General features: G+C 48.8%; 1 long non-coding RNA gene across 1 annotated transcript in view; it reads right to left on the minus strand.

The window, feature by feature from the left end:
• The window catches only part of LOC146601580 (uncharacterized), an 86363-nt gene extending 65021 nt beyond the window's left edge, over window positions 1-21342 (minus strand). The window contains exon 1 of the long non-coding RNA XR_014895356.1: window positions 21233-21342. This is a non-coding gene — a long non-coding RNA (uncharacterized LOC146601580). The remainder of the gene's footprint in view (window positions 1-21232) is intronic.
• Between the last annotated feature and the right edge of the window lie 377 nt (window positions 21343-21719).

Raw genomic sequence — 21719 nt, forward strand, 5'->3', positions numbered from 1 at the left:
TTGTGCCACGTGGATATTGACCAAAGCAATACATGATTTACGATTACTCTTGGACCTGGAATTTTCTAGTGGGTGCCGGTCCTCTGAGCACAGGAAGAAAGAGATTATCCTGGATAATGGATGTGAAGTAGAGAAAATACTGAAACAGGCCAGACCTAAAATCCTCRAAAACTAATAGATCCTAAGATACTTTTTCACGCTGGAAAGTAGTACAGTTGAGGGAGAGACAGAATATAAGAGAGAGGCACAGACATAATCAGATCACAACGAAAGGAAGAAGAAAAACAGGGAATAAGTGAGTCTGAGAGAACGACAGGGAATTAAATAGATGGGGAGAGCCTAAACCATGACAAATCATCACTGGTTTCAATTAAATGAGCCTGCTGGGCTATGAAATCTGCCAAAGGTCATTGAATTCCTCTCTTTGCAATTAAGAAACAAGTGCTTTGCTGGTTCAACCCCATGGCCAACAGTCTGCRGAAGTGTCCAGGGAGGCAGCAGCCTTGCTTGTGGTTGTAGGAACCTGGACCGAGAGCAGGTCACTAACAAGCTAGTCCAGAGAGCATGGACATCATTTTTTAAGAGAAATATATATGCCTGAACCACTCATCAAATCCTAGCATTTAGACTGCACACCGTAGAGCCAAGCTGCTGCTTTGCCAGCTCCTAATGCTCTATCGAACAGCAGAGGGGAAGTCTCAAGAACCAGGAAACCCAGTACAGCACCTTCTCTGCTGTCCTGCAGCCATGCAGCAGGGCCCGGTTTTTGCTTCACCACTGCCTGCAGAGACTCCTACCCTGACCCAGCTTGGCCTTACCAGGCACAGACTGAGTCACAGCCTCCTGGCTGGGGAATACTGTAATTGCTTAGAGGTGGAGCTGCTGCCTAGGCTGGTGATAGGGCATCCCCACCAGAGAGGGCCAGTAGGCAGTTCTAGAATCACAGAATCGGTAAGGTTGGAAGAGACCTCTGGAGATCACCTAGCCTAACACCCCTGCTCAAGCAGGTTCACCTAGAGCACATTGCACAGGATTGTGTCCAGGCAGGTTTTGAATATCTCCAGAGAAAGAGACCCCACAACCTGTCTGGGCAACCTGTTCCAGTGCTCTGTCACTCTCAGTAATGAAGTTTTTCCTTATATTCAGGAGGAACTTCCTAAAATAAAGACCAACGAAGCAGACAAAGAGAATGTGTGGCTTGGGTGCTGTCCTGGATGTGATCCATGTGTGACCAACATCTTGCTCTGAAGAAGGTTGGTCTTTTCAAATGAATGAGTTCATTGTGCTACTGTACCTCTTATAGAGTAGTAGAGAAATTTATGCAGTAGCAAGGTGTTTACCATATAGCATAGGCTGTTTCTCTTCCCAGACAGGAATAACCTGTTGTGAAATGAACTCATCAATACTGACAGACTCAAATCCACTCTGGGCATGGAACCATCTGGTTTGGCTGCTGCATCTATATGGGGACAAGGCCCAAACCCCTTCCTGCAACAAGCAATCAGCAAACTAGCTGTGCCACATGCTCTGGGTTTCATCCGCCTCTGCTGAGCGAGGCGCGAATGCACTCCCACCAGCTCAGGAGATCTGAGGTATGTGGTATTTACTGCCTCTTTCTGCCCAGTTCATCTGATTCTCTCCAGAGATAAGAACCTCTCTCCCTCCTCCTCCTCAAGATTCACATGAAAAGCATTAGCTCCACATCTCAGCACGCTACACAGACAGGAATCACAAAGGGGATGCAGGGTAGGACACAAGTGGAACGATGCAGCCTTTCCCTTTTCTAACTCCCTGTTTCGTTTTCAAGCCCAGGCAGAGAAACTGAACAGAAAGCTAGTTGCAGGCTTGCTGCCAGCTGATGAATCCAAGAGGATTCATCTTGGAGCTGTGCATTCAGGAAAGGTCTTAAACCACAGCATGGTTGGGTCCTCTCCAGGTGGGTACAGGATGAAGAGATACAGCAGCAGAAATGCTGGCAGCTGCGGAGGCCTTGTCTGCTAAAGTCTTCCCAGCATGGACCTGCTGGTGAGTCCGGACTGCAAAAACCACTCAATAGCATCTTCACAGTATTGACTAACTGCTCTCAAGTGCATTAGCACAGGCAACAAACTCAGGATTTGTTGCCTGAGTTACAGGCTATGATATACTGATGACTGTCTCAGTGCTCTTATACTGAAATCCTAGCCAGAGAGAATAGTGGTGGGATACACCCCAGAAATGCATCACTCTGAGCACCAGAGCCCTGCTCTGAGGTTGGACCAGGGCTAGATGCTCCTGACCACGGTGGCTGTAACGTAAGTCTCATTCTCCAGCCTCCAGCACAGAAAATTCATCTCCTAGTGAGCTAGTGCTTGACTGCAGACACGCTGCTCCCCCACTTCCATGGGGGGACAGTGGTGGGACACCAGGATTAGGTCCCTGTGAACSTGTTACAAAGRCCTGTCTGACCTCTGCGTCTGAGGAGGGGAAACCCTGCACACTGGCAAGGAGGTTTCCTCAGCAGACGTAAAGCACTTGGTTGAAAGACATTTCCTCTTTGTTTCTCTGCTCAGTGTAATGAATCCTGCCTCCCACTCAGCTCTGCTAAGTAAGAGAAGTTACTGTGAGTAATCCCTGCTTTGGCATCTTCTGCTGTAATCGCCAAGAAATCACATTAGCTTTTTTTTCTAGGACAAGGAGAAATTCATCAAATTGCAAACCGGGGAGAACTTGAGAGAGAAAGACAACAACAGCACACACACATCCTGCAAAAATCCCAAAGTTGACATTTACATTTCAAACACTTCTAACTGCTAAACAAATAACAGTAATTATACTATTTGCATACTTTGTTAAATAATTGTTTGTTAGGTACAGGGAGCCTCTGTGTGTGCATGTGCAAGGAGCTGATACGTGAAGCTGGTGGAGCAGAACAGCTGTTTATTTCTGAACACTAATGCAGGACTGCAGCGTCTGCTCGTTCCTGAGAAACGAGAGAGCACGGAGGGGCAGAAAGGCGGGCTCGAAGCTTTTAGCAACCAGCAGAAGGAAGGCCCTGCTGCCCAGGAGCAGCAGCGCTGCTTTCAGTCAGCTGCACTCGTCGCACCATCTGAAAAGCTGGTTTTGAGTCGGCGATTTTCCCACCTCTGTATGCACCCAACAACCCCGCGAGAGCATCTCAGCTTTTATCCCCTCCCGCTCAGCAGACAGCTAATTGCAGGGTTTTCTCCAGTTTCTCATACAGAAAGCCCAGTAAACGCCTTTTAATCTGCCCAGCTTTCCCAGTGATTGGCTCTCTCCTTGCCTCTCTCCACTTGTAGCCTGGATTTGAATGATGTGAACTGGTGGAGAGAGCAGAAGCCTTCTGCCTCTGCTCACATGGGCTAAAAAGGTGGAACGGAGCCAGAGCCGCCGAATCCTTTCACACCTGGCTGGAACCAGGTCAGGCAGCTAATACGCTTCTCAGGCTCGGCAGCTACTTGTTGGAGACACACAAGCACTGCTCAGCTGCTTAAGCGCTGGAGGCAAGGAGAAGAAATTCCAGCGAGAGGCATACGTGTAGGAAGGCAGAAAGGGATGTGACGCCAGGAAAACTAAATGCAACGCATGCACAGAGAGCTCTGCCCAGCGCAACAGAAAGTGCTGCAGATTTAATAAAGTCTTGATGGCTTTGAAACAGTCCCTCACAGACTCAATTAAGACAGCAGACTTCATTAACCGTGAGAGCGAGTGCTTGTGCCCTGGAGAAATTCCAGATGTGAGGGTTAAAACTGCCCACGTGGGTCCATTACGCTGGGAGTGGAACCATGCTTCGCTCTAACGTCAGCCCTGTGTCCCCCAGCCGGGGAGCTTGCTTCCCCAAGCACAGGCAAGGAGGCTGCAGAGAGCTTCCCAAAGAGGTAACCAAATGTTTGGAGGCTGCAATTTGTGCAGCTCACATTTTTATTATAAAACTGAAGGCATCCCATGGGGAAGTGAGAAGAAATGGTCCAAAATAACCATTCTTCCCTCAGCATGWTTTCACAAGAACTGTTTATAACCTTCCCTTTAGCCAAAAATTTTCCTGACTTTTTTCTCTAAGCTGAAACAACACTTTCCAGTTCAAATCTAGTCCCTTGAAGTAGAAAGTAGAAATACACAGTTTTGTTTTCTTTAATGACTCCTTTGTCTCCCACTACTCTGCTTTTTACTTAGAGTGAAAAAAGGAAAAACAGGGAAGGAAAACCAATAAAAACAGAGAACTTCATTCCATTCAAATCCACTTGAAACATTCTTAAAAAAAAAAAAAAAAGTTTTATGAATGATTTTGAAGGAAGTAAAAGCCTTACGCGAACCTTTCCAGGTAGGTCAAAAAACCTTCTGCTTAGGATAACAAAATCAAAAAATCTTAATGTATGTGAAACAATGTGGACTGGTTCTAGAAGTAAACTACCATAGCAGCAAAAGCTTTACCCCAACTAACGGCGCATCAGTGTCACCTTCTCCTGGCTCTAGCRCCCTGCATTCCTCTCCCACATTTCAACCTTGCACCCAAAGTGCACACAAGRTATCTTGTGTACACTACATGACTGAGATAATTTATGCTTATTTTGCACAGWACAAATAGAAAAGTTGCTGCAGCACTGCAGGCCACTACCTTCTCTCCATGACTACATCTCCCCACCACGCATTTCTTAGCGAAGGCAGGACTTCGGGGCAAGGTGAGACAGCTTGGTGGCTTACCCATGGTCTGATATGTSACCCCCAGCTCACAGAGCACAGGAGGACTCCTTGTGCTAGACAGGGGTCCAATTTAGCCAGTCAGACTAAAGATGCTCATTAAAAAAATAATCAGCAACTAAAGCAATTTGAGCAGGGTTGAGGCACGAGTCAGAGATGTCCCTGCAGCATGCAGCATAGCATGAGAGGCTGGTACATGTCAGCTAGGGCAGACCTGGGAGCCTTGAAAAATATTCTCACTTAGAGGCAAAAAGACAAAAATTCATACAAAAAAGAAAAGCAATTTCTTCCTTCCTTAAAAAAAAGTGTTGGGGAAAATGGGCAAATTTTGCTTCAAAAAATATTTAACGGTTCACTTTGCTCCATCCCTTTTGAATACTTATTATAGAATACAAAGGCTTCAAACAAAAGGTCATTAAGAGATAAAAAATTGAAGCTCTTGCAAGAATTAAAGAAGGCATCTTGACATTTTTAACATTTTTTTCTCTTTTTTCCAAGACGAAAATTAATCAACGTTGATTTGATTTCACACACAAAAACACCGTTTCATGGAATTGGCATTTGCTGACGGAAAGCTGTTTTGACAAGAAAATTCCAGCCCGTTCTGCTGGTGGAGCTCACAGTGCACTGCACACAATTAGGGTACACACACTACAAGGACACCGGTCTCTCACGGTTCATAACAAATCCCAGCCTTTTTSTGGATCAAGAAAAACATCACTGTCTGGAGGTTACGCTAACATCACCGGGGTTTGGGACTGATGTSGAGATCTAAGGAATTCCTGTTCCCTTGAATAGAAACAATGAAATTGCTCCAACGCACCGTTTATTCCCAGGTGCCTGGGAGCTGTCATTTCTGGGGAAGATGAACAATTTGAGAAGATCTAATATCTTCAGAAATAATTCAGGAAGTCAGATTTCATTCAGTGCCCCATGCGAATAAGGAATGAGAGATGCGACTCTTGTAACGTCGGCTGTGCCGGCGTGGCTGGGGAGGGGGGGACAGGTGGGACCCAACCACCAGCCGTCCCCAAACTGGGCRAGCTTGCCACAGCTGCGCAAGGGGAAAAGACAGTGGGGTTGAGCAGATCTGCGCAGAGATCATGCACCACCCTGCTGAGATGGCAGCAGCAGGACCAGGGAATGCAGGTGCTGCAGTTCCCAGGCCGTTCCCAGGCCTTGGGAAGACCGGAGGGGGAACATCGTGGAAGCAGCGCTCCGGCCTTGTAGCCAAGAGTTCACCCAGGAGGACAGTAGGTTTGCTGAATGGGGTATTGCTCTGCTCCAGCAGGACAAACGCTGCTCTCAGGGAGTCCGGATGGGCCTTGGTGCCTCTCAGAGCAGTTCCCTGCCCTGGTTTCCCTAACAGCCAAGAAAACTTTTTTCCCTTATAATTTCACGAGTCAGAAGCAGCCACTGCAAACTCAGCAGCTAGAGAGGGCTCCAACGCTCTTTGACAGAAAAGACTCTGCGCCCATTTACCCCCACACAGCCCCATTCGCAGGTGGAGACAGATGCCAGCACCTCCTGTGGATGACAAGAGACATTCTCCTGGGACTGTGGTGTCAACAGGCACAGAGAGCCACTCTTTGCTGCCATGCCCCCTGCCTTAAAAAAACATGCTGTCAAGCTCTTCAAGCAGCAGCTCTGGCCTGTGCTGAGATTAATCCTGATAGCTACCTGGGAAAACATCACTGCTTTGTCCTGCTCTGGATAGGAGTCTTCTGCGGAGAGGGAGGACTGGCCAGGGGGTGCTGGCAATGCTGGTATGCAARTGTTCCCCAGGGTGAGGCACAGCGATGCTGGGAGGTTGTGCACTGGTCTGGTACCAGCAATACTCTTTCTCCTCTAAAAAGAYGGGAAATGAGCTGCTGGAAATGTGCACAGACCACCTCGGAGTCACGTGGCACAAGGAGGAAAAAGTAGAAGGAAAAGGAGGGAAGGATGACACGTTTTCAGAGTGCAAGACCTGGCCTGCTCCCCTTGCCTTGACCCTTGCGCTACCATAACATCCTAGCTCCCCCCATAAATGCCTATTTTATTCTGCCTCCTGTCGCCTGTTGGTAGGTTCTTGTCTAAGGATAAGGTTTGGGCTAATAGAAACTGGTCTAGCTGGGCACAAGCAGGGGATGCTGTGAAGGGTCTGGCCCTCTGGCAAAGGGCTAGGCACTCCAGCCTGCTCTGGAAATCCCAAGCTCATTTAGCAAACTGATACGCTGGAAGTGGTGTTCAGTGGGAAAGGGGCCTTGCCCATTGCAGCCCTTGGACAAAAGGGAAACCTGCAGGTCAAAGGAGAGCCTGATGTGCCAGTTTCCACGGGGCATCAAGTGGCTTGAATGGGGGGAATATGACTCAAGTACAAACACAGAGCAGAGCAGAAGCTGAGGACAATAGAGTGATGGAAAGGTAACTTCTCTGGCTGGCTTTTTCCCCTACACTAYGTACTTAACAGAAATAACCCCAGTGTACCCATACACTCCTTTTCCCAGTAGCCAAGAGACACAGACAGCCAGAATGGGAAGTGCATAGAAGAGGGCCAGAAAACACTGGTCACCTCTGCCTCTGGATCAGAGCTTGTCTTGAACCCTAAGCCTAGTAGTGACCATCTTGCCTTGGTTAGATTCTCATCTGAGTTGAAAAAACTCTACAAAAGTGGCCTCTCTTCAGCATTGCCATTTCTTCACGCAGCGTTTTGTCCTGGCTTGTATTCACTTCCCTGCTTACACCAGTTCAAACTGTTTTGGGTCCCTATGTTTATGTCTGGGAGCAGAGAAAAATGGCAAGGGAGAAGTAAACAAAGTGAATGGAAGAAGATTAACAAAAGCAGTGACAAAGTCTTCTCACACTGTGCTTTCAAATAAATTAGGTTAATTAACAAACTGCCTGAATTATTAGGACTCTTTATACCCTTGCATGAAGGGTTAGCATTACTGCTGMTTTCTTAAGACTCAGCAATGAACCCTCACTTCTCAGGAAGTTAATGAAGCAAAGCCACCAGAGTGGGGAACATGTGGGCAGAGGCAGTGGCTGGGACAGGACTGGCAGTGGGGGCTCAGGTGAGTACCACTGATACCAGGAAGGAGCATCTTCAACAAAATGACTACTGTTAGGTGATGCTGTTTAACACAGAAGTTCAGTAGAACCTGCTGAAATCTCACCTGGACCTAAATTTGCCTCCCCTAAAAGATTTATTTTATAACTAAGAGACCTCTCTGCTTTACTGGTTTCCCAGCACAGGTGAGCTGATAGAAGCTGATTTGGGAGAAGAGTTTAGCACTAAGGCAAGGGAAGGGGAAAACTGATGGCTAAGGGTGGGTGTACACTCTGCAATYCTCATGGACAGGCCCAGCCTAACTTTAGACAGGGCAGGAAGCTTAAGACAGTGCACAACTCAGTACGAACAGCAAAATCTGCTTAAAAACAGTTTTTGGCCACCAGCAATGTGCTACCAAGCTACCAATACCCTGATTAGGGGAAGGGCTGGCAAAGGTGGGGACACAGGTGTGCACAGGGACTTTGGAGCCTGTACCTGAACAAACTGAGGAGGAAGGAGCTTGATGGAGATGGTTTTTAACAGCTGTTTTGGGAGCTGGCTCTGATTTTAATCTACAGAACTGGGCGGTATCTATRGCACTGCCGTGGAGTTATCACAGCCCTTAAACCCGTGCTGGAGCTCAGAGCTTCTCAATCAGCTGTCAGCAAAGAATTACCCTCTYGGTGCAGGCTCGAGCCTCTGCTCCTCTCCGGGAAACCCCTGGGTCTGCACACACAGGCACCATGCGAAGGGCTGCACACTCTCTACCGGCCCACGGAAACGAGACGCTTTCAAGCCTGGTTTCCCTGCTGTCGCCTTGGGGAGTGAAATAACAGCAAGTTCAATCCTGCGCGTGCTGCCTCCAGAACTAATTGGGGTTTCCAGGGCTAGTAACGCTTGGTGTCTCCAAGCTTAGGAAATGTGCCACAGCCAACTAACCAAAACAGGRGAGTCCCACTCGCAGTGGAGAATTAAAGGCAGCGCCTTTTCCAGCACGGAGGCTAGCAGCACTCCGCCATCAAGCCAGCCACGTCTGCACTGGGCAAGATGCACCCTTTCCTCTTTCTCTGGGGCAAATAAAATATAGACAGGACACACTGCCTCGCTTGTCAGCCCAGATAGTATCTTGAATGAGAAACACGCTCTGTAAATAAGAGAACAGACGGTACATGGCCTATACACTAATGCACACACACAAATATCTTCTTCCTAAATTATCCAGACCATYTTTCAGTAAAGCAAAGTGCTGGTCCCCTCTGCCATAACCATGACAGACAAGATGTACTGTSCCAGGCACAGCAGCCTCCTTTCAGGCAGGAAACCAACATGCCAAGAGGTCTCTCTTTCTACTCTGAGAATACGCTGCTTTCTTGTTTTGTTTTGTTTTTTCTTTCTCCCCCCCCCCAATCCAAAATTGGATGTTTTCTCTTCCACAGCTAAACGCCAACAGTTTAGCTCCCTGGTGGAAATTCTCTAGCTCTTTCTGATAATTTCTGCTGAAGAGCTAGTCCCCTCAGTAGTAAAGAGACCGATATACCTGCTTTTGTGTAATAAATCTCACTTATCAGTTAGAAATAGGTGACATTTGAAGCCTGGCTCTTTTCTCAACACAATGGTTTGGGCTGGCAAATCTGTTCCAGGTATATCATTGTGGAAAAGGGCAGGTGAAAGCCCTTTTCCTTTGGATGTTAGAGTAAGCTCCCTTTTGAATTCTGACAGTGGACATAGCAGAAGATTCAATTACACTACTTCTAGGTGTTCCAGCTATCATATCAGAAGGTAGAAAGTGCCTAGACAAGCTGGCTGAACTTACTAGCAAGGAGATAAATCTCTGATGTGCTTTATAGCTTGGTGGGCGAGATCCTGTTTGAGATGGGCGAGATCCTATTTGAGATAAATAGCCATAGTTCTCTAGATCCCAGCTGGACTGTGTGATTTGATAGCAGATGTGGACTTCACAGAATCACAGAAATGCTGGGGGCTTCTGGGAGTCCTCTCACTCAAAGCAAGATTATCTCCAACATTAGACCAACCACAGCTTAGAGTGCTGAGTCCTAGAGACCTCCAGGTATGGAGAACCTACAGCCTCTCTAGTCACCTGTTCCAGTGCTGTACTACATTCCTAGTGAAAATGTCCAACCTCTACCTCCCAGGCTGCCATCTAGCCCTACTGCCCCTCATTATGCTATCTACCACTGTGGAGAAGAGTTTGACTCTATCATCTCCATAACCACTCTCAAAGCAGCTGAAGTTATTTGATGCTTGTTTTCAAACCTGGTTCCTGGAGTCAAGATAGCGAGCCACTGCTGCTGGTCMACAGGATGTAGACTCTAAGAGAATGCCATGAAATGTTGGTCTGACAGTGCTGTTGAAGAGAACATTGGCACCACGGCAAACTATAAAGTAGGCCACAGACTTCCTTGGGACAGTTTCTGTCCAGACACTTGTCCCTTCAACAGGACTCCTTGACCCTTCACCACTGTTTCAGCGAGGATCATTAAGATGATGAAAGTAGGCCAGATGGCAACCACTGATTTACTCAGCAACCCATGAAGGACACCTCATGACTGGACTAGCAAGGCAATATGTCTCATCACAGCCTTTCGACATCTTCCCTCTCTATCTGCAGACTTGCTTCTCACCTTCTGGCTATCCCGTCTGCTGAAGACCCTGTCTCATGTAGAGTTGGATAGGCTTTGCTCTTGAAAATTCCACTTTATCAAAATTTATATAGTCCAGAGTGAAATCTCTGTTGGATCAGGCTCAGTTCAGACCCCTCATCTGTGTTCTTTATCATAGAGCTATTGTCTCTGTCAGCTTTGAAGGTTTCAGCAGCATCTGAGTCCAAAATCAAATATTTTTGTTCTTGGTAATGCCAAAGCCACAGGATTCATGGGAAGGTATGACCAAAGACTTCACTAGCTTTTGTATTACTCTCTCTTAAAAGACTAATAATTTCTACTATTTTGTTAGTGGAGTGCAGGAGTCTGTTGTCTCAGGGTTTTGTGACAATAAAAATGACATCATGGTCCCTGGTGTGATTCAGCAGGAGACTTCACAGCTTCTCTGGGCCACAGTGTTCCTGGGCATGAAATGGGAAGAGCGACACTGCCCTGTAGCTCCACGTCGGCAACGTGCTTAGAGATTCTTGAATACTTGGTGCTAGACATGCTGTGTTACCCGCTCTGCCAACTGCTGTGTCTAAAGTCGACAACGTGGCAAGGGGCATTATTCCAGGTCTGTGTTGTCCAGCAAATAACCTGGCAGGAAGATTCGCAAGTCATACCTCCCCACTTAGTGCCACCTTCTGCCCTATAGCTCGCTGACCCACATGACAAAACCATGATGCTCTGTCCTGGAACTAGTTGGCAGCCCAAAAACAGGACTGGCAGTCAGCTACTTGCCCTGTTCGGTGACAGGCTCTGAGGGCTGCTCACTGCCTATTGCTATTGCACTCAGCAACCCAGTTGGGACACCACCACCTCAGCCACCCCTGCAGAGACATTGCACACTGTGTGCATCACTGGGAGCCAAGCAGAGAGACTAGGAGCAGACACTCAGCTCCCTTCTGCCCTTGTTCCCAAGCCCACAAGGTACTAGGGATGGGAGGGACTGTAAGGCACTGCTATTTCCCTACCACCCTGTGGGAGGTCATGCTGGAGGTGCTGGGGGAGAGGGAGGAAAATTCTGATTCAATTTATCGAGTGCCACCTCCCAGTGCAGTTGCAAGTCAGATTCAATCTCCCAGTGTTGCCCTCTGCATATTCTATCTACAAGYAGATTTGTGCACAATCAAATACAATACAAAGCTGCACAGACAGCATCAAAAGAGGATAGAAAAGAAAAGAAAAAGCAAAGTTTGTTTTTTTTTTCTTCTTTAGGCTTATGAAAGACATCTGTCAGAGAGCTGGGGAGAAGAGGCATAAGCCACATTGGRCCCTCAGAGCAGGCAAAGGAGGATTTGGCAGTCAGGTCCCAAGAATGTGAGATGCTCAGGCCAGGGAACRCCACTGGTGAAGTTGGGGTAGAGTATTTAATAAGTTCATGCCATGGCAGCATCACCTGAGAGAGCAGGGCGTCAGTTCCAAACCTCCTATACAGCATCTCGTCAGAGAGAGGGAAAATCCCCTGGATATTGCGAAGGTTTCATGGGAATACCCTACTAYTGAAAGAGGGCATTCCCCAGGAGATCTTTGCACAGAAATGGGTGTTTAACTCAACCCTTTAGACACATACACGACAAAGAGAAGCACAGTGTTGGATGATTAAATCCCCACGTACCTGCAGGAAGTAGGGAATATATCCTGCTCATCAGAGCTATGAAACTTATTCACCTGTTGCGGGAATTAATCCTTTTCATACTAACTGTGAGTGGCAGAGCTGTGCACAAGGAAATCCTGCCTGAAATGAATCTCTGATAAAGAGAAAACCAAGTCAAAAGGTGGGTTTTACTGCTTTAGGGTTTTAAAGGGTCTCTGGTAGAATTACAGTATTAGCAGGCTAGTATTATGGCTGAGCATATTAAATTGGTATGCACAGCAAGCAAAAGGATGGGAGATCTGAGATGGGAAATAAATGCATAAAGAAAACAAAGTACAAGGGGGAGAAAGGAGAAACAATGATGTACAGAGGGGAGAGAGGGTGATAAATGATGGGAGGAGATACTGGGAGTGGGGGGAAGAAAGAGGCCAGCAACGAGAAGTAGGAAAAGGAGAAAAGAAAAAGACAAAAAGAAGAGGAGAAAGGGAATGAAGAGAGAAATGAGGGCAAAGACTGTCTCATCAGTTTGCAATTCCACCCTGGTGGAGAGGAAAATTGATGTCTAGAGCTTTTTTACAGCCAGCCTCCTGGGTATGGGACAAAAGACAAGTTATTACCCAACCCAGGGTCGGGTCCATAGCCTGCCAACCTCTTAGACACATTCAGAGAGCCCACGAGAGACGTAAATCAAGGCGACCAAAGGGATCATGAAGAGACTGGTATCAGACAGAAAGCAGCAGCCAGCTCAGCAGATAAAATATAATCACAGAAGAGGAGTGAGCCTTGGAGCAGTGCAGGCTCACAAGGAGTGCCCAGCCCAAAAGAGTTTTGCTCATCTCTCCTTCATGCCATTCCTAAGGACAGTGCTCCCCCAGAGATGCAGTTCCCCCTGCATTTCCTTCTGACTTCTCTTCCTATTGATTTCCAAGCTCTGAATACCATTTATTTTTGCTTGCTTGATTCACTCATTCATTGAATAAAGGCATCATCACTATTATTATTATTATACCCGTCATCGGGCTCCTCATCACACATTATATTATTTGCATTGCAGAGCTGGAAGATTTCAGGTTGAGGCAGGAAATTTGTGTGAGTTGTTATTACTGCAATCAGATGAAGTGAGAATTGGATCGGCGAAGGCTGCCAGAGTGCAGCTTTCCCAGCAGGACATAGAGGCTCTGCCCAATCAGGGGAGGCTGCGGTTTTGCTGCGCGCGTTCCACCAGCAGTTTCGGACTTGCCTTTGGTGTCTCCATCTCCCCTCCTACCCCTACCATCCACCCCCAACTGGTTCCCAGCAGTGAATGGGGAATGTATCAGTACAGGAGGGCAAGGAATCAGAAGAGACTTGGCGAGATTGCACATTTTCTGCCTTGCTGATGGTATTTATTAGACAACAGAAAATAGCTATTTTACCATCTGTCTTGTAAAAAAAAAAAAAAAAAAACTTCATTAAATTAATGGAATGTGCAGCTGCCGAACAGAGTGTTCCTCTCCCTGCCGCCTCCCGAGCAGCCAGCGCTCTCTGGAGCAGGGAATCAGGCTGCAGAAAACAGCAGAGACTAGCTCTGGCTCGCATGATGGGAGACGTCGGCCAGAGAGACAGACAGACAGCCCCCTGCTCCTTGCAACCCTGGGCTCTTCCCACSAGACTGCAGGTGCCCTGCTGCTCCTTGGGCAGTGGCCCCACCACGTGCAGGGTGCAGGATCTGCCTTGCTCATTGCCTTATGTAGCCAGGAGTTCATCCCCGTCCTGCACACGTTTGTGGAGCTACTGCTTGTGAGGGTGCCTGGACTAGCCTGTTCAGGAGGTTGAAAATACTTCCTTTTTCCTAAGCAGAAGGTGACTCAAACTTTGGATTTAGAAGGTCAGAGTTGCCCATCACCCTGTTGACCACAAAAAGATCCTGGGGCAAGTAAGGTCCTAATTTCAGTGCCTCAGTCATCCCAATTAACACAAGCCAGTCAATCCGTTCCCTGTAATCCATCTCTACGTGTCAAAGTTAGAAGTGATTTGAGGTGGTGCACCTGCTTCAGTGCCCTGAGGAGGTGTTCGGCTGCAAGCACAAAGCTCAGCAAATCTAGAAACCATCTGACAGCATAATCCAGAGGCCCTCATGCAAATAAGACTTCACTTTGGCTCAGAATAGACTAAAAATCTCAAACCAAAACCTTTATCAAGCCCAAGACAGGAGCGCCATAAGTCAAAGGTCTGGACGATTTTTAAAGGTATTAACAGCTGAGAGGACTGCAACCACTTTAATGCCAGTTTTATCAAATCATTTGTGCCTGGCACTGAACAGTACTCATCAGCGTTAAGTGACCCTTTATTTTCAATATTCTGCAGAGCACGAAYAGTGTTTGGTGAAGTGGTTGCCAAAATCTCACACACACATGATTTTGAGGAACAGGCCCAGCTCTTTATATAGATATCTAATGCCACAATATGTTCCCTTTCTGGTACACTCATTGCCTCCCCACCTTGTTACAAATAACGCCTGAAGAGCAATGTTGACTACTACTTTGGGTCCAACAGTTCCTCCCCTAAGCGAATAAAACCTTTCGTTAGATGTGTGAGCACTGATAAYGTTTCAATATCACTGCAGTATAATCTGCATACAATGCACACTTGCACTTTCTGCAGCTAGCCCCTCTGCTAACACCTGGGAATTCTCATGCTGCTCCCAATGGTGCAGCCCCTCCCTCACGGTCCTCTCCTCGCTCTTGTTTTGTGAGGTTTTCCTATCTAGATTTTTGACGTACGCGGCTTTTTACAYGTCTTTCTCAGGAACTTTTTTCCCTTAAATTGGTTCCTTTAGCGGTTACGGATCATATGGGAAAGCCAAGCTTGGGAGATGGGGCCGGCAGCGGATAGGCCATTTCCGTCACATCAGCAGAGAGCAGGAAGAGGTGGGCTTTTCGATTTCTGTGCACAAATTAAAGTTATAGGACTACAGCATGTCCAATCACTTCGTGCCTAAACAAATCCTGACATAATAAGCCCTAATACTGCCAAATAAACTATTACAGTCAGTCACAAAAGTAATCCACACTGAAAATTGGGGAAAATACCTCTCCCCAATGGAATAACATGGCTCCAGAAGATCAGTTCCAGTCAAAGCCGATAATTTCATGTTTACCMAACAGATGAGGGCAGTTCCAAAAGGCAAATGCTTGGTGCCAAGTCTGCTTAAGCTAGATTTTGTACCACCCTTCACAGACTTGCTTTTAAAACCAATGAGCAAGAACAAAACGAAGGCCGTGAAAGGCAGAGATCGAATCAGAGCCCGCAGGGATGTCCTGGCTGCTTTCAGTCCTGTCGACCCCTTAAATAGCAGCAAGGGCAAAAAGCCACTCAACTGCACCAAAAGTACGTTTCCTGCKTTTCAAGGGTTAACAGCAGGATTCCACCAAGCCTTTGCCTGCACTGCCGCTAAGGAGGCAGAGCTCTGCCTGCAGTTCACTGTCTACACGTGCAACGCCAGGCCGGGGGCTTGCGCCGGGTCGTGTGCATATTCACACGCGTGGTCCTGGATCACACAGCTTGTTAGAGCGCACACGGGCGTACGCTGCCTCGTTCAGCTCGGCTGGTGTCACACGCCCCACGGGACCCCTGCCATGCAGGAGCCGGGCTGCTGAGCTTCCTAATAGAGTGAGTCATGGGGTTGTCTTGGAAAGCAATTTAGCCAAAAAGTCAGACATGACAGGGAAGGGGAAAACGTTGGCAGGTATTTTCTTTCCTTGTAAAAACATTTGCTTTTTCATAAAAAATATCTAGTATTTGGGTTTTTTTGAAAAATCTAGTGCTTTTAATTAAAACTCTAAGCCTATCACAGGCAATTTTGACAGAAACCATGACATTTTTCAAYGTTGCCCTTGGACAAGTCATAAGGATTAGAAGCTCTGATACACGGGACACTATGAAAGTGCCTCTGCATTTAGGAGGATTTTGGAAGGACACTGGTYTTCCCGCAGTCAGGCGTGTTGGTAATTCTGTGATGATTCTCATACATTTGTCTCTCCCATATTTGCACGAGATGTGTGTAGCATGTGTGTGCTGTATTCCTATAAACMGAAGGTTTCGTGGCTGTACATGGTTAGGAAAAAGCGTACGACGAACATCACGGCATTATGTGGTTACGTGGCTCTCCAGGCATACAGAAGTGGGGATTTCACAGGTAGCTGYGTTTTAGGAAGCAAGGAACTGCATACTTTCCATGTCCATGTGTGTGTCTCAGCTGCCTGAACAGATTTGGAGTTGCATCACTTCTTAAACAGGAGGATACGCATTTATAGCCGTCCGGGATAACTAGGATTTTGGTTAACTTGCTTGTTGTGGGCGAATTTGCTCAGTAGCAGGTTGACATAGTGCCTGCAATTCTCTGACACCTCCAGCCACCAGTCCTTGCTCCAAGACACCTTCAGACCTCATGTACCAGAAAGGCAGGTGTGGAGAGAGAGATCCAGTGACTTTAGCTTGCCTGTAAACTTTTTTTTTCAATATACCATCTCCGATTTAAGATTGCAGCTGCAGAGAGCAGCCACGCTGCAGGTCTTGCTCCCACAGATGCAGACCCATGGCCACCTCCAGTCATCCACAGGGGGCAAACATGTAACTAAAGGGCCTCATCCTCCCGCCAAGGGTCCGAATTTGCTCCGACACAGGCCCGAAGCCATTTTGCCTTTTAATGCCATGGGTCTGATCTCAGCATCRTTTCCTGGCGGCTCCATCGCCTTCTTTCCCGTGCGTAGGGAAACACTGGGCTCAGTTTCCAAACCTGAGTATCCCCGGGCAATTAAAGGAAGCGCTGCCTTTTAACTCGCTCTGATTGGGGCTGRTGGCTGTGCAGCATCGGACACTTGACTCTAACAACGTGTGAAAACCTCCCTGCTGTGACCAGTCTTCCCTGGCAGTGGAAAATAAGGAGAACAGGGAGGGGCTCCTCCAGCGGGAGCCCCAGATCAGACGGAGAGGCTTCTCCACCGCCTGCGCGCGGCTGGGGAGGCACCCTGCTTTGCCATACTGAGGAGGAAGCAGCGTTGGGGTGGACAGCTTTCAGCTCCATCATCGTTTCATGGACRCAGGAACGAGGAGGTGAAGATAGGAGCAAACAGACCGCCTGGGGCCGTGGAGCACAGGGAGGCTCTCACGCTCGCAGGAGGGCAGCGTGTGCCTTGTCCCCGCTCCAAGTCACCCAGTGCTATGGACTGACACGTCTTCAGGGTTGTTTCCTCTGCTCCTGCCAGCAGAGGACCAGAGACACCCACAAGACGTGAACTGCACCAGCTACGCTCCAGCCTTCCTTTACCCACCACCTTCTCCCCGCCTCCTCCATTCAAAGTAGATCCCAACTCAGCGTGCAAAGCCCAACCCTTCCTCCTGGACAAGTGACCTTTCTAAGGGCTCTCTGTGCTCAGACAGGCCACCCTCCGAAGCGCATGAGGCATTTCCTCGCGCTCGGATGGGGCTGTACAGCGGCGCAGGGGGCGGCAGCGGGCCGGAGGTGGCCTGCAGCGAGTGACCCTCAATGTGACATTGATGGCTCTTAATTCTTAAGCCTGCTTTGGAAGGATTTCAGCCGATCCTATTTAATCACTGCAGCCTCTTCATCTCCGCTGCCTCTTCTCTGTGCAACGGCATGAGTTTTCCCTCAGCTGCTTCTCTCCAAGAACTGGAGCGCTGCCATGCTGCCGTCCCGCCGCGGGTCCGCGGCTTGGCACGGGAACGCCACCGCCGCCGCGCTCGCCCTTCCCGGCACGCTTTGCTCCGGGGGCCGGCAGTGCTTGTTTTGCAGTGCGTAGCTCAAATATCWTCTGCTTAATTTTCAGCCCGCATGCACGGGAGGACTCGATTTCTTGTTAATGAAGGGCAGCGCTTCCTGCAGGTGCGCCGCAAACTCCCCGCAACCGGGTTTGGCTGTGCATAGCATTAAATATTTAAGCGCTTGTCAAAACGTTGTAACGATTTTTTTGTCTTGTTCCATTAGCTCCGTTTCCAAAGGCCACCACTGGAACTACTGAACATTTATTTCTATTGAATCCAGCTCAGAAGTTACGATCTGAGAAAGCCAGAGACAGGACAGTATGTTCTGCAGTGCCTGCTTTTCCTCACCACCGCTCAGCCAAGACACGCTGGCCTTTGAAATATCATTTTTACTCCTACCTTAGGAAAATAAAATAGATTGATCCTGCCGTCTGCTTGATTTGCTATTGCTGGCTAAGTAAATTGCATAAACATCAGTTAGTTGGCTTCCATGTGTAAGTTTTGGGGTTGGTGTTTTAAATGTCTTAATTTGTGTCGCCTCGTTGCATGATCTAGATTCCTGCCCCAGGTGGAAAGCGATTATTCTCAGGCTATTTTCCCATTGCTGGAAAGGTACAGCTGCAAGTCTCTCGCTCGCTGCCTCTGCTTGGACGGCATCGAATCGTGCTAATATTGTAAACACTAGGCAAAAAGCACTGAAGAAAGCAAAGAGATACGCCACGCCGGACCAGACCGCAGCCGGAGAGGAGCTGAGGAGCCCAGGACGCCTGGGTCCGTGGCATCACGGCGTGGGGCCGAGCCAGGCACCCTCTCCGCAGGCTGCGCCAACGGGGGCGCGAGGATAGGGGGGGAAAGGTGCCGTGGGAAAGGTGCCGTGGGAAAGGCAGGGCAGAGCCAACTCCCGCGCGTTTCGGAGGCCCGGGAACGCGGCGGGCATCCTCGCGGCAGCTCCCGCGGCCGAGGCGCTCTGCGGAGCCGGCGGCGCCCGCTTCCCTCCCCACCGCGCCGGGACAGGAGACCCAGAAACACCGAAGGCGGCCTATTTATCCAGCTAACCTCAAACGGGCGGCCCAGTTTGCCTCGTCCGCGGGAAGAGCGCCGTTTCCGCGGCGGGAGCGGCACAGCCAAGGGCCGAGGCACGCACGGGGCGGGCGCCGGAGAGGCGCTGCTCGACACTCCTGCATCCCGACCCTCTGCGGGCGCCCTGCGTCCCGGGGGAAACCAGCCCCACACACCTCTCCCCACCCCGGGGCCACCAGCACGTGCAACACAGACACCCAGGAGGAATCCGTGGGCCAAATTTGGGGCAGAAAGGGTAGGCGAAGAGCAATTTTTCAAAACTTTCCCAAGCCCCGGTGTCTCCCCGTTCAAAGAGAAGGGGGAGCCCGGGAGTTCCCGCCCCGCCGCCTTCGCCCAGATCCGCCGGCGACGCTGCGATCCCGGCGGCGACGTCACAGGCGGTTGCCATGGGAACGTCGCAATCTCCGCGCTATGACTTCACCGCTGGGTTACGGGAAGGGACGGGCAACCAGGGAGGCAGCGCTTCCTGGACGCAAGCATCTTCGGCAATTAGCAAACTGGCAGCRAAAACGAGCACAAAACGCAGGATAGGAACGTAAAACCGTTTTGGAAGTATGAACTATTGGAAAGTAGTCCCTAATGAGAAAGTGCCTCCTTAATGGATCCTGCATTCTTAAGTAAACTGCAAAAAGGCAGGGAATAAAATAGAAATTAAAGTGATTTGTTTTATTGGGCATTTCATTGAGTAATTAAGAGGATAACTAGGAGTAAGAACATTAAAAGGCATTACACTCAGCCCTCATCGTGCTCTGAAGGAGTGAGCTATCGAGTTGCAAGCGTTGCCTGACATTTCCACGTGCTAACACGGGGTTTCTTGGTGTGAGGGAGACGAGCACAGGCATGCATCAGCACGAGGGTCACGTACACAACTGGTATGGGTGCAAAACCAGTTCCCACACCAGGCCTGAGCTTTGCCACCCATCCTCATGGACCCCTACCCCCTTTTTCCTCTTTCTCTTCAGAGAAGACTCCTGAAAGCACCCACATAACCAATCCTGATCAGACAGGTGCTCAACGCTGCTCCAGGAGCCTGCAGTGGTCACACATCCAGTTCAAGCTGCTCCTCTGCCATTTCCAGCCCTTCCCACTGAGGAGCAAACCTTGGTCCCTGCTGGCCRACACATTCATGAAAAGACAGGCACACTGGAGCTGCAAAATCCACAGCTCCTTCCTGACCCCACCACATCACGCTCCACACCATTTTCCCACCCACATGGTGCTCTCCAGCATGGCTGCCAGGACACTGAGTCCCACCATGGGCTTCCCCTCCAGCCCACCCAGGGATACAGACCACATGCCAAGACCCTAACACTTTGCRCAGGCTGGACATCTCCTGCTGGGAGACCTCAGGGGAAAGCCAGGCGCAACGGGAGCAATTGGTGCTCATTGCACGTCCAAAACGTTTCAGTCGCTGCAAGGGGCGAGCGCAAGCCCAGTGATGAGGAAACGGGAGTGAAAAGAAAGGACTTTACTGAGGGCAGTGAGTCCCACTGTACATGCATTTGTAAACACTGAAAGACAGAGAGGATAAATAGGCTAATTCATGTCATTGCCTCAAGCCACTTGCTCAGGAGAGAAAACAAGCAAACAACCAACCCAGAAAAAAAGGGTGTCCAAGAGAAACCCCGTTCTGTGACACTGCAGTTGGCAGCTCTGACCGGTTGCCAAGAATTAAGCAGCTCCTAGCTGCTCGCTTGGTCTGGGGCCATATAACTTATTTAAGAAAGCAAAGCATCACCTTAAACACAGAAAAAGGCTTGTTTGCTTTAACTCAGCCTGCATGGCTAGAAGGATGCGGACCCCATCACTCATCTGTCCCCTAAGACGATGGACGTGCTGGATATAATCCAGTTGCCATACTGGGCTAGATGTTCAAAAAGTCASCAGCCTTTGCTTTCCCTCTCCTATCTTGGCTTTGCCTTCTGCAGCCTTTACTGCAGTCCCCGCGTGGCCGCTACGGCACCAGGGACTCAGCAATTCCTTCTGCCGCGTTCGACTCAGCCCTGGGACAACCGAGCACGTGCTCCTCTTTCTCATGATGATGCGAGGAAGAGAGGCAAAGCTGCATCACTCCTAGATACAGGAGCACCCAGCGCTGCCCTAATTCTGCCTCTCTTGCAATCAATAGGAGTTTGACAACAAACTTCCACAGGGGCAGATTAGACCAACAGCAAACACAGCAGCAAACACCATCGTCAACCACCTCTGCCCAGTCAGACAGGGCAGGTAGAGCCTGAGGGGCCGAGAGCTGCTGTGTGCAGCTTGTCTGCGGTTCCAGGCAGGTTTAGAGAAGCACTTCTGAAGTTTCCCTCTTGCAAACAACTTACACCCCCACCCCAGGTAATGCAACAAGGTCGTAAGGTTTAGTGTAGGATGAAAAAATATAGCAGGCTGTACCTGAAGGTGCATCCTTCCTTTCTCACCAAGCAGCTGGGAGGATGGGGCTGTCTCTCGGTAGTTTTCCAACATCCTGGATTGCAGGTAGATTTATGCACTGATTGCGGTTGGAGCTGTTGACAAAAGAGCACAAAGAAACAAGATTTTAATGTGAAGTTTGGGGCTAGTTTTCTCCCAGTTTCATGTTATTGTGACTTCTTTTTTAAAATCTTTTTTTTTCCTATAATTGCCCAAGTTTCTGGTTCAAATCCCTAAAAATAAATTGTAGAACTTATTCCATCTACTATATATACAACGATCAAAATCACTACACAGCCTAAATGTATATTTTGGGAATGTCCCAGGACTGTGCAGATCCTAGCTTAACYGGGAGCCAGAGGGATGAAGCTACTTTGCAAATAATGTAACATGCTGATTTTAYCTGAACTCAAGGGAAAAAGCTACAGCAGCTCTTTGCTATACAGCAGACCAATTTCCCGGGGAGCAT

Source organism: Rhea americana, unplaced genomic scaffold (assembly GCF_003343005.1).
Source record: "Rhea americana isolate MKP2758 unplaced genomic scaffold, rheAme1 scaffold_10, whole genome shotgun sequence".
Taxonomy (NCBI): domain Eukaryota; kingdom Metazoa; phylum Chordata; class Aves; order Rheiformes; family Rheidae; genus Rhea; species Rhea americana.